The sequence below is a fragment of the Salmo salar genome, unplaced genomic scaffold, assembly GCF_965601325.2.
Source record: "Salmo salar unplaced genomic scaffold, fSalSal1 ptg000588l, whole genome shotgun sequence".
Classification (NCBI taxonomy): domain Eukaryota; kingdom Metazoa; phylum Chordata; class Actinopteri; order Salmoniformes; family Salmonidae; genus Salmo; species Salmo salar.
Genome location: NW_027675428.1, coordinates 808,594 through 822,303, shown reverse-complemented (window position 1 = coordinate 822,303; position 13,710 = coordinate 808,594). Strand labels below are relative to the sequence as shown.

General features: G+C 42.0%; 4 non-coding genes across 4 annotated transcripts; all 4 read left to right on the top strand.

The window, feature by feature from the left end:
* Positions 1–435: 435 nt before the first annotated feature.
* Positions 436–507, top strand: trnap-ugg (transfer RNA proline (anticodon UGG)). Its single transcript has one exon. It is a non-coding gene; the product is annotated as a tRNA-Pro (tRNA).
* A 1,338-nt stretch (positions 508–1,845) lies between these two features.
* On the top strand, positions 1,846–1,917 carry trnap-ugg (transfer RNA proline (anticodon UGG)). Its single transcript has one exon. It is a non-coding gene; the product is annotated as a tRNA-Pro (tRNA).
* A 1,338-nt stretch (positions 1,918–3,255) lies between these two features.
* Positions 3,256–3,327, top strand: trnap-ugg (transfer RNA proline (anticodon UGG)). The gene has a single exon. It is a non-coding gene; the product is annotated as a tRNA-Pro (tRNA).
* A 1,338-nt stretch (positions 3,328–4,665) lies between these two features.
* On the top strand, positions 4,666–4,737 carry trnap-ugg (transfer RNA proline (anticodon UGG)). Its single transcript has one exon. It is a non-coding gene; the product is annotated as a tRNA-Pro (tRNA).
* Positions 4,738–13,710: the final 8,973 nt, after the last annotated feature.

Sequence of the window (13,710 nt, the reverse complement as noted above, 5' to 3'; positions counted from 1 at the left end):
CAGATACGACGCGTTTCAATCTCTCTAGTTGAAAACTGATCGATTTGAATGGGTATTTTTTACGTTCGTTTACTTTGATTCACGTACTGATGCATCAATCGACTCAAAATAAATGAGCTCCATTCTTTTTTAAGTTTTATTTTTTCATTTTCTCTTTTAAAATATTAATTGACTTCATTTTGCTCAATATTCATTTGTCAACACTCATCATCAGTTTGCTGTCGCGGCTTAAGAAGACAGAATGTGAAAGACACAGCAGATGAAATACAAAAGATTTGAACTGAAGCCTGGTCAACAGTTTGGAAGACTGCTATGCTCACAAGTATAGCACAAACACTCACATGAGGTTCAATCTTTCCAAGCACCATGGACAAGAACAATTGATATCCTCATTGTAATTGCCGCAGAAAGCAAAACAATTTTATTCTTGTCTAAGGCTTGTTGGTCTAGGGGTATGATTCTCGCTTTGGGTGCGAGAGGTCCCGGGTTCAAATCCCGGATGAGCCCTTTTGCAGATCTTTTAACAAGCTCAGACAGGCAGATCTCTGTCCGCTGGTTGCAAACAGCTACCTCTTGGGCGCAGGACGAGGTGGCTGAATGGTTTAGGCGATGGACTGCGTATCTATTGTGATATTCACTAGTTGGCTCAATATCGCACTTCATTTAGAAAACCTGCAAAAACTAAGAGCAAATCTGACTTCCACTAACAAGGACATTGATTCCAATGTAATAGACTTGAAATGACACCCAGCCCCTGAAACTAGTGAATATCTCATGCTCTGCATTGGCTGTGAATCGAACCCTGGTCAACTGCTTGGAAGGCAGCTATGCTCACCACTATACCACCAATGCTATGTGAAGCTCTTAAGCAACATGGAGACATCGATTCATATCCTGACCGTCATTTTTGTGGAAAGTGAAAATTCTTTGACCAAACGGATCGTTGGTATAGTTGTACTATTATGGCTTAGGGTGCGAGAGGTCCCTGGTTAAAAAATCTATCATTTTAATCAGTACCTGTTACCTTCAGATTAGTCCCGTGACACTTGTGGAAAACGTAGGGCAAAACGGAGAACATTGTGACAAGTGGGGTCACATTAGTTTGTAGCCCAAAGATTTTGGATTCTACAAACAGATGTTTGCACATAGAGGGTTCCGACTTCAGACGAGTCCCCTGACACTTGTGGGGGACGTAGAGACAAATTGAGAACACCACCATGTTCGTGAGGGTCTCCCCTTTCCAGGGAGTGGTCATACGATGTTGTAGGTCAAACGGTTCAGATGCTACAGATGTTTTTGTGAGAATACCGATTATTGGTATGTCTCATGGTTTGACAAACACCGCTCTAGCTCCACCACCATTTATTGCAGATGTGGAGTTGTAACATAAACAGTTACGGAGGCTTGAGACAGATACGACGCGTTTCAATCTCTCTAGTTGAAAACTGATCGATTTGAATGGGTATTTTTTACGTTCGTTTACTTTGATTCACGTACTGATGCATCAATCGACTCAAAATAAATGAGCTCCATTCTTTTTTAAGTTTTATTTTTTCATTTTCTCTTTTAAAATATTAATTGACTTCATTTTGCTCAATATTCATTTGTCAACACTCATCATCAGTTTGCTGTCGCGGCTTAAGAAGACAGAATGTGAAAGACACAGCAGATGAAATACAAAAGATTTGAACTGAAGCCTGGTCAACAGTTTGGAAGACTGCTATGCTCACAAGTATAGCACAAACACTCACATGAGGTTCAATCTTTCCAAGCACCATGGACAAGAACAATTGATATCCTCATTGTAATTGCCGCAGAAAGCAAAACAATTTTATTCTTGTCTAAGGCTTGTTGGTCTAGGGGTATGATTCTCGCTTTGGGTGCGAGAGGTCCCGGGTTCAAATCCCGGATGAGCCCTTTTGCAGATCTTTTAACAAGCTCAGACAGGCAGATCTCTGTCCGCTGGTTGCAAACAGCTACCTCTTGGGCGCAGGACGAGGTGGCTGAATGGTTTAGGCGATGGACTGCGTATCTATTGTGATATTCACTAGTTGGCTCAATATCGCACTTCATTTAGAAAACCTGCAAAAACTAAGAGCAAATCTGACTTCCACTAACAAGGACATTGATTCCAATGTAATACACTTGAAATGACACCCAGCCCCTAAACCCAGTGAATATCTCATGCTCTGCATTGGCTGGGAACCGAACCCTGGTCAACTGCTTGGAAGGCAGCTATGCTCACCACTATACCACCAATGCTATGTGAAGCTCTTAAGCAACATGGAGACATCGATTCATATCCTGACCGTCATTTTTGTGGAAAGTGAAAATTCTTTGACCAAACGGATCGTTGGTATAGTTGTACTATTATGGCTTAGGGTGCGAGAGGTCCCTGGTTAAAAAATCTATCATTTTAATCAGTACCTGTTACCTTCAGATTAGTCCCGTGACACTTGTGGAAAACGTAGGGCAAAACGGAGAACATTGTGACAAGTGGGGTCACATTAGTTTGTAGCCCAAAGATTTTGGATTCTACAAACAGATGTTTGCACATAGAGGGTTCCGACTTCAGACGAGTCCCCTGACACTTGTGGGGGACGTAGAGACAAATTGAGAACACCACCGTGTTCGTGAGGGTCTCCCCTTTCCAGGGAGTGGTCATACGATGTTGTAGGTCAAACGGTTCAGATGCTACAGATGTTTTTGTGAGAATACCGATTATTGGTATGTCTCATGGTTTGACAAACACCGCTCTAGCTCCACCACCATTTATTGCAGATGTGGAGTTGTAACATAAACAGTTACGGAGGCTTGAGACAGATACGACGCGTTTCAATCTCTCTAGTTGAAAACTGATCGATTTGAATGGGTATTTTTTACGTTCGTTTACTTTGATTCACGTACTGATGCATCAATCGACTCAAAATAAATGAGCTCCATTCTTTTTTAAGTTTTATTTTTTCATTTTCTCTTTTAAAATATTAATTGACTTCATTTTGCTCAATATTCATTTGTCAACACTCATCATCAGTTTGCTGTCGCGGCTTAAGAAGACAGAATGTGAAAGACACAGCAGATGAAATACAAAAGATTTGAACTGAAGCCTGGTCAACAGTTTGGAAGACTGCTATGCTCACAAGTATAGCACAAACACTCACATGAGGTTCAATCTTTCCAAGCACCATGGACAAGAACAATTGATATCCTCATTGTAATTGCCGCAGAAAGCAAAACAATTTTATTCTTGTCTAAGGCTTGTTGGTCTAGGGGTATGATTCTCGCTTTGGGTGCGAGAGGTCCCGGGTTCAAATCCCGGATGAGCCCTTTTGCAGATCTTTTAACAAGCTCAGACAGGCAGATCTCTGTCCGCTGGTTGCAAACAGCTACCTCTTGGGCGCAGGACGAGGTGGCTGAATGGTTTAGGCGATGGACTGCGTATCTATTGTGATATTCACTAGTTGGCTCAATATCGCACTTCATTTAGAAAACCTGCAAAAACTAAGAGCAAATCTGACTTCCACTAACAAGGACATTGATTCCAATGTAATACACTTGAAATGACACCCAGCCCCTAAACCCAGTGAATATCTCATGCTCTGCATTGGCTGGGAACCGAACCCTGGTCAACTGCTTGGAAGGCAGCTATGCTCACCACTATACCACCAATGCTATGTGAAGCTCTTAAGCAACATGGAGACATCGATTCATATCCTGACCGTCATTTTTGTGGAAAGTGAAAATTCTTTGACCAAACGGATCGTTGGTATAGTTGTACTATTATGGCTTAGGGTGCGAGAGGTCCCTGGTTAAAAAATCTATCATTTTAATCAGTACCTGTTACCTTCAGATTAGTCCCGTGACACTTGTGGAAAACGTAGGGCAAAACGGAGAACATTGTGACAAGTGGGGTCACATTAGTTTGTAGCCCAAAGATTTTGGATTCTACAAACAGATGTTTGCACATAGAGGGTTCCGACTTCAGACGAGTCCCCTGACACTTGTGGGGGACGTAGAGACAAATTGAGAACACCACCGTGTTCGTGAGGGTCTCCCCTTTCCAGGGAGTGGTCATACGATGTTGTAGGTCAAACGGTTCAGATGCTACAGATGTTTTTGTGAGAATACCGATTATTGGTATGTCTCATGGTTTGACAAACACCGCTCTAGCTCCACCACCATTTATTGCAGATGTGGAGTTGTAACATAAACAGTTACGGAGGCTTGAGACAGATACGACGCGTTTCAATCTCTCTAGTTGAAAACTGATCGATTTGAATGGGTATTTTTTACGTTCGTTTACTTTGATTCACGTACTGATGCATCAATCGACTCAAAATAAATGAGCTCCATTCTTTTTTAAGTTTTATTTTTTCATTTTCTCTTTTAAAATATTAATTGACTTCATTTTGCTCAATATTCATTTGTCAACACTCATCATCAGTTTGCTGTCGCGGCTTAAGAAGACAGAATGTGAAAGACACAGCAGATGAAATACAAAAGATTTGAACTGAAGCCTGGTCAACAGTTTGGAAGACTGCTATGCTCACAAGTATAGCACAAACACTCACATGAGGTTCAATCTTTCCAAGCACCATGGACAAGAACAATTGATATCCTCATTGTAATTGCCGCAGAAAGCAAAACAATTTTATTCTTGTCTAAGTCTCGTTGGTCTAGTGGTATGATTCTCGCTTTGGGTGCGAGAGGTCCCGGGTTCAAATCCCGGATGAGCCCTTTTGCAGATCTTTTAACAAGCTCAGACAGGCAGATCTCTGGCCGCTGGTTGCAAACAGCTACCTCTTGGGCGCAGGACGAGGTGGCTGAATGGTTTAGGCGATGGACTGCGTATCTATTGTGATATTCACTAGTTGGCTCAATATCGCACTTCATTTAGAAAACCTGCAAAAACTAAGAGCAAATCTGACTTCCACTAACAAGGACATTGATTCCAATGTAATACACTTGAAATGACACCCAGCCCCTAAACCCAGTGAATATCTCATGCTCTGCATTGGCTGGGAATCGAACCCTGGTCAACTGCTTGGAAGGCAGCTATGCTCACCACTATACCACCAATGCTATGTGAAGCTCTTAAGCAACATGGAGACATCGATTCATATCCTGACCGTCATTTTTGTGGAAAGTGAAAATTCTTTGACCAAACGGATCGTTGGTATAGTTGTACTATTATGGCTTAGGGTGCGAGAGGTCCCTGGTTAAAAAATCTATCATTTTAATCAGTACCTGTTACCTTCAGATTAGTCCCGTGACACTTGTGGAAAACGTAGGGCAAAACGGAGAACATTGTGACAAGTGGGGTCACATTAGTTTGTAGCCCAAAGATTTTGGATTCTACAAACAGATGTTTGCACATAGAGGGTTCCGACTTCAGACGAGTCCCCTGACACTTGTGGGGGACGTAGAGACAAATTGAGAACACCACCGTGTTCGTGAGGGTCTCCCCTTTCCAGGGAGTGGTCATACGATGTTGTAGGTCAAACGGTTCAGATGCTACAGATGTTTTTGTGAGAATACCGATTATTGGTATGTCTCATGGTTTGACAAACACCGCTCTAGCTCCACCACCATTTATTGCAGATGTGGAGTTGTAACATAAACAGTTACGGAGGCTTGAGACAGATACGACGCGTTTCAATCTCTCTAGTTGAAAACTGATCGATTTGAATGGGTATTTTTTACGTTCGTTTACTTTGATTCACGTACTGATGCATCAATCGACTCAAAATAAATGAGCTCCATTCTTTTTTAAGTTTTATTTTTTCATTTTCTCTTTTAAAATATTAATTGACTTCATTTTGCTCAATATTCATTTGTCAACACTCATCATCAGTTTGCTGTCGCGGCTTAAGAAGACAGAATGTGAAAGACACAGCAGATGAAATACAAAAGATTTGAACTGAAGCCTGGTCAACAGTTTGGAAGACTGCTATGCTCACAAGTATAGCACAAACACTCACATGAGGTTCAATCTTTCCAAGCACCATGGACAAGAACAATTGATATCCTCATTGTAATTGCCGCAGAAAGCAAAACAATTTTATTCTTGTCTAAGTCTCGTTGGTCTAGGGGTATGATTCTCGCTTTGGGTGCGAGAGGTCCCGGGTTCAAATCCCGGATGAGCCCTTTTGCAGATCTTTTAACAAGCTCAGACAGGCAGATCTCTGGCCACTGGTTGCAAACAGCCACCTCTTGGGTGCAGGACGAGGTGGCTGAATGGTTTAGGCGATGGACTGCGTATCTATTGTGATATTCACTAGTTGGCTCAATATCGCACTTCATTTAGAAAACCTGCAAAAACTAAGAGCAAATCTGACTTCCACGAACAAGGACATTGTTTCCAATGTAATAGACTTGAAATGACACCCAGCCCCTGAAACTAGTGAATATCTCATGCTCTGCATTGGCTGTGAATCGAACCCTGGTCAACTGCTTGGAAGGCAGCTATGCTCACCACTATACCACCAATGCTATGTGAAGCTCTTAAGCAACATGGAGACATCGATTCATATCCTGACCGTCATTTTTGTGGAAAGTGAAAATTCTTTGACCAAACGGATCGTTGGTATAGTTGTACTATTATGGCTTAGGGTGCGAGAGGTCCCTGGTTAAAAAATCTATCATTTTAATCAGTACCTGTTACCTTCAGATTAGTCCCGTGACACTTGTGGAAAACGTAGGGCAAAACGGAGAACATTGTGACAAGTGGGGTCACATTAGTTTGTAGCCCAAAGATTTTGGATTCTACAAACAGATGTTTGCACATAGAGGGTTCCGACTTCAGACGAGTCCCCTGACACTTGTGGGGGACGTAGAGACAAATTGAGAACACCACCGTGTTCGTGAGGGTCTCCCCTTTCCAGGGAGTGGTCATACGATGTTGTAGGTCAAACGGTTCAGATGCTACAGATGTTTTTGTGAGAATACCGATTATTGGTATGTCTCATGGTTTGACAAACACCGCTCTAGCTCCACCACCATTTATTGCAGATGTGGAGTTGTAACATAAACAGTTACGGAGGCTTGAGACAGATACGACGCGTTTCAATCTCTCTAGTTGAAAACTGATCGATTTGAATGGGTATTTTTTACGTTCGTTTACTTTGATTCACGTACTGATGCATCAATCGACTCAAAATAAATGAGCTCCATTCTTTTTTAAGTTTTATTTTTTCATTTTCTCTTTTAAAATATTAATTGACTTCATTTTGCTCAATATTCATTTGTCAACACTCATCATCAGTTTGCTGTCGCGGCTTAAGAAGACAGAATGTGAAAGACACAGCAGATGAAATACAAAAGATTTGAACTGAAGCCTGGTCAACAGTTTGGAAGACTGCTATGCTCACAAGTATAGCACAAACACTCACATGAGGTTCAATCTTTCCAAGCACCATGGACAAGAACAATTGATATCCTCATTGTAATTGCCGCAGAAAGCAAAACAATTTTATTCTTGTCTAAGTCTCGTTGGTCTAGGGGTATGATTCTCGCTTTGGGTGCGAGAGGTCCCGGGTTCAAATCCCGGATGAGCCCTTTTGCAGATCTTTTAACAAGCTCAGACAGGCAGATCTCTGGCCACTGGTTGCAAACAGCCACCTCTTGGGTGCAGGACGAGGTGGCTGAATGGTTTAGGCGATGGACTGCGTATCTATTGTGATATTCACTAGTTGGCTCAATATCGCACTTCATTTAGAAAACCTGCAAAAACTAAGAGCAAATCTGACTTCCACGAACAAGGACATTGATTCCAATGTAATACACTTGAAATGACACCCAGCCCCTGAAACTAGTGAATATCTCATGCTCTGCATTGGCTGTGAATCGAACCCTGGTCAACTGCTTGGAAGGCAGCTATGCTCACCACTATACCACCAATGCTATGTGAAGCTCTTAAGCAACATGGAGACATCGATTCATATCCTGACCGTCATTTTTGTGGAAAGTGAAAATTCTTTGACCAAACGGATCGTTGGTATAGTTGTACTATTATGGCTTAGGGTGCGAGAGGTCCCTGGTTAAAAAATCTATCATTTTAATCAGTACCTGTTACCTTCAGATTAGTCCCGTGACACTTGTGGAAAACGTAGGGCAAAACGGAGAACATTGTGACAAGTGGGGTCACATTAGTTTGTAGCCCAAAGATTTTGGATTCTACAAACAGATGTTTGCACATAGAGGGTTCCGACTTCAGACGAGTCCCCTGACACTTGTGGGGGACGTAGAGACAAATTGAGAACACCACCGTGTTCGTGAGGGTCTCCCCTTTCCAGGGAGTGGTCATACGATGTTGTAGGTCAAACGGTTCAGATGCTACAGATGTTTTTGTGAGAATACCGATTATTGGTATGTCTCATGGTTTGACAAACACCGCTCTAGCTCCACCACCATTTATTGCAGATGTGGAGTTGTAACATAAACAGTTACGGAGGCTTGAGACAGATACGACGCGTTTCAATCTCTCTAGTTGAAAACTGATCGATTTGAATGGGTATTTTTTACGTTCGTTTACTTTGATTCACGTACTGATGCATCAATCGACTCAAAATAAATGAGCTCCATTCTTTTTTAAGTTTTATTTTTTCATTTTCTCTTTTAAAATATTAATTGACTTCATTTTGCTCAATATTCATTTGTCAACACTCATCATCAGTTTGCTGTCGCGGCTTAAGAAGACAGAATGTGAAAGACACAGCAGATGAAATACAAAAGATTTGAACTGAAGCCTGGTCAACAGTTTGGAAGACTGCTATGCTCACAAGTATAGCACAAACACTCACATGAGGTTCAATCTTTCCAAGCACCATGGACAAGAACAATTGATATCCTCATTGTAATTGCCACAGAAAGCAAAACAATTTTATTCTTGTCTAAGTCTCGTTGGTCTAGGGGTATGATTCTCGCTTTGGGTGCGAGAGGTCCCGGGTTCAAATCCCGGATGAGCCCTTTTGCAGATCTTTTAACAAGCTCAGACAGGCAGATCTCTGGCCACTGGTTGCAAACAGCCACCTCTTGGGTGCAGGACGAGGTGGCTGAATGGTTTAGGCGATGGACTGCGTATCTATTGTGATATTCACTAGTTGGCTCAATATCGCACTTCATTTAGAAAACCTGCAAAAACTAAGAGCAAATCTGACTTCCACGAACAAGGACATTGATTCCAATGTAATAGACTTGAAATGACACCCAGCCCCTGAAACTAGTGAATATCTCATGCTCTGCATTGGCTGTGAATCGAACCCTGGTCAACTGCTTGGAAGGCAGCTATGCTCACCACTATACCACCAATGCTATGTGAAGCTCTTAAGCAACATGGAGACATCGATTCATATCCTGACCGTCATTTTTGTGGAAAGTGAAAATTCTTTGACCAAACGGATCGTTGGTATAGTTGTACTATTATGGCTTAGGGTGCGAGAGGTCCCTGGTTAAAAAATCTATCATTTTAATCAGTACCTGTTACCTTCAGATTAGTCCCGTGACACTTGTGGAAAACGTAGGGCAAAACGGAGAACATTGTGACAAGTGGGGTCACATTAGTTTGTAGCCCAAAGATTTTGGATTCTACAAACAGATGTTTGCACATAGAGGGTTCCGACTTCAGACGAGTCCCCTGACACTTGTGGGGGACGTAGAGACAAATTGAGAACACCACCGTGTTCGTGAGGGTCTCCCCTTTCCAGGGAGTGGTCATACGATGTTGTAGGTCAAACGGTTCAGATGCTACAGATGTTTTTGTGAGAATACCGATTATTGGTATGTCTCATGGTTTGACAAACACCGCTCTAGCTCCACCACCATTTATTGCAGATGTGGAGTTGTAACATAAACAGTTACGGAGGCTTGAGACAGATACGACGCGTTTCAATCTCTCTAGTTGAAAACTGATCGATTTGAATGGGTATTTTTTACGTTCGTTTACTTTGATTCACGTACTGATGCATCAATCGACTCAAAATAAATGAGCTCCATTCTTTTTTAAGTTTTATTTTTTCATTTTCTCTTTTAAAATATTAATTGACTTCATTTTGCTCAATATTCATTTGTCAACACTCATCATCAGTTTGCTGTCGCGGCTTAAGAAGACAGAATGTGAAAGACACAGCAGATGAAATACAAAAGATTTGAACTGAAGCCTGGTCAACAGTTTGGAAGACTGCTATGCTCACAAGTATAGCACAAACACTCACATGAGGTTCAATCTTTCCAAGCACCATGGACAAGAACAATTGATATCCTCATTGTAATTGCCGCAGAAAGCAAAACAATTTTATTCTTGTCTAAGGCTTGTTGGTCTAGGGGTATGATTCTCGCTTTGGGTGTGAGAGGTCCCGGGTTCAAATCCCGGATGATCCCTTTTGCAGATCTTTTAACAAGCTCAGACAGGCAGATCTCTGGCCGCTGGTTGCAAACAGCTACCTCTTGGGCGCAGGACGAGGTGGCTGAATGGTTTAGGCGATGGACTGCGTATCTATTGTGATATTCACTAGTTGGCTCAATATCGCACTTCATTTAGAAAACCTGCAAAAACTAAGAGCAAATCTGACTTCCACGAACAAGGACATTGATTCCAATGTAATAGACTTGAAATGACACCCAGCCCCTGAAACTAGTGAATATCTCATGCTCTGCATTGGCTGTGAATCGAACCCTGGTCAACTGCTTGGAAGGCAGCTATGCTCACCACTATACCACCAATGCTATGTGAAGCTCTTAAGCAACATGGAGACATCGATTCATATCCTGACCGTCATTTTTGTGGAAAGTGAAAATTCTTTGACCAAACGGATCGTTGGTATAGTTGTACTATTATGGCTTAGGGTGCGAGAGGTCCCTGGTTAAAAAATCTATCATTTTAATCAGTACCTGTTACCTTCAGATTAGTCCCGTGACACTTGTGGAAAACGTAGGGCAAAACGGAGAACATTGTGACAAGTGGGGTCACATTAGTTTGTAGCCCAAAGATTTTGGATTCTACAAACAGATGTTTGCACATAGAGGGTTCCGACTTCAGACGAGTCCCCTGACACTTGTGGGGGACGTAGAGACAAATTGAGAACACCACCGTGTTCGTGAGGGTCTCCCCTTTCCAGGGAGTGGTCATACGATGTTGTAGGTCAAACGGTTCAGATGCTACAGATGTTTTTGTGAGAATACCGATTATTGGTATGTCTCATGGTTTGACAAACACCGCTCTAGCTCCACCACCATTTATTGCAGATGTGGAGTTGTAACATAAACAGTTACGGAGGCTTGAGACAGATACGACGCGTTTCAATCTCTCTAGTTGAAAACTGATCGATTTGAATGGGTATTTTTTACGTTCGTTTACTTTGATTCACGTACTGATGCATCAATCGACTCAAAATAAATGAGCTCCATTCTTTTTTAAGTTTTATTTTTTCATTTTCTCTTTTAAAATATTAATTGACTTCATTTTGCTCAATATTCATTTGTCAACACTCATCATCAGTTTGCTGTCGCGGCTTAAGAAGACAGAATGTGAAAGACACAGCAGATGAAATACAAAAGATTTGAACTGAAGCCTGGTCAACAGTTTGGAAGACTGCTATGCTCACAAGTATAGCACAAACACTCACATGAGGTTCAATCTTTCCAAGCACCATGGACAAGAACAATTGATATCCTCATTGTAATTGCCGCAGAAAGCAAAACAATTTTATTCTTGTCTAAGGCTTGTTGGTCTAGGGGTATGATTCTCGCTTTGGGTGTGAGAGGTCCCGGGTTCAAATCCCGGATGAGCCCTTTTGCAGATCTTTTAACAAGCTCAGACAGGCAGATCTCTGGCCGCTGGTTGCAAACAGCTACCTCTTGGGCGCAGGACGAGGTGGCTGAATGGTTTAGGCGATGGACTGCGTATCTATTGTGATATTCACTAGTTGGCTCAATATCGCACTTCATTTAGAAAACCTGCAAAAACTAAGAGCAAATCTGACTTCCACTAACAAGGACATTGATTCCAATGTAATACACTTGAAATGACACCCAGCCCCTAAACCCAGTGAATATCTCATGCTCTGCATTGGCTGGGAATCGAACCCTGGTCAACTGCTTGGAAGGCAGCTATGCTCACCACTATACCACCAATGCTATGTGAAGCTCTTAAGCAACATGGAGACATCGATTCATATCCTGACCGTCATTTTTGTGGAAAGTGAAAATTCTTTGACCAAACGGATCGTTGGTATAGTTGTACTATTATGGCTTAGGGTGCGAGAGGTCCCTGGTTAAAAAATCTATCATTTTAATCAGTACCTGTTACCTTCAGATTAGTCCCGTGACACTTGTGGAAAACGTAGGGCAAAACGGAGAACATTGTGACAAGTGGGGTCACATTAGTTTGTAGCCCAAAGATTTTGGATTCTACAAACAGATGTTTGCACATAGAGGGTTCCGACTTCAGACGAGTCCCCTGACACTTGTGGGGGACGTAGAGACAAATTGAGAACACCACCGTGTTCGTGAGGGTCTCCCCTTTCCAGGGAGTGGTCATACGATGTTGTAGGTCAAACGGTTCAGATGCTACAGATGTTTTTGTGAGAATACCGATTATTGGTATGTCTCATGGTTTGACAAACACCGCTCTAGCTCCACCACCATTTATTGCAGATGTGGAGTTGTAACATAAACAGTTACGGAGGCTTGAGACAGATACGACGCGTTTCAATCTCTCTAGTTGAAAACTGATCGATTTGAATGGGTATTTTTTACGTTCGTTTACTTTGATTCACGTACTGATGCATCAATCGACTCAAAATAAATGAGCTCCATTCTTTTTTAAGTTTTATTTTTTCATTTTCTCTTTTAAAATATTAATTGACTTCATTTTGCTCAATATTCATTTGTCAACACTCATCATCAGTTTGCTGTCGCGGCTTAAGAAGACAGAATGTGAAAGACACAGCAGATGAAATACAAAAGATTTGAACTGAAGCCTGGTCAACAGTTTGGAAGACTGCTATGCTCACAAGTATAGCACAAACACTCACATGAGGTTCAATCTTTCCAAGCACCATGGACAAGAACAATTGATATCCTCATTGTAATTGCCGCAGAAAGCAAAACAATTTTATTCTTGTCTAAGGCTTGTTGGTCTAGGGGTATGATTCTCGCTTTGGGTGTGAGAGGTCCCGGGTTCAAATCCCGGATGAGCCCTTTTGCAGATCTTTTAACAAGCTCAGACAGGCAGATCTCTGGCCGCTGGTTGCAAACAGCTACCTCTTGGGCGCAGGACGAGGTGGCTGAATGGTTTAGGCGATGGACTGCGTATCTATTGTGATATTCACTAGTTGGCTCAATATCGCACTTCATTTAGAAAACCTGCAAAAACTAAGAGCAAATCTGACTTCCACTAACAAGGACATTGATTCCAATGTAATACACTTGAAATGACACCCAGCCCCTAAACCCAGTGAATATCTCATGCTCTGCATTGGCTGGGAATCGAACCCTGGTCAACTGCTTGGAAGGCAGCTATGCTCACCACTATACCACCAATGCTATGTGAAGCTCTTAAGCAACATGGAGACATCGATTCATATCCTGACCGTCATTTTTGTGGAAAGTGAAAATTCTTTGACCAAACGGATCGTTGGTATAGTTGTACTATTATGGCTTAGGGTGCGAGAGGTCCCTGGTTAAAAAATCTATCATTTTAATCAGTACCTG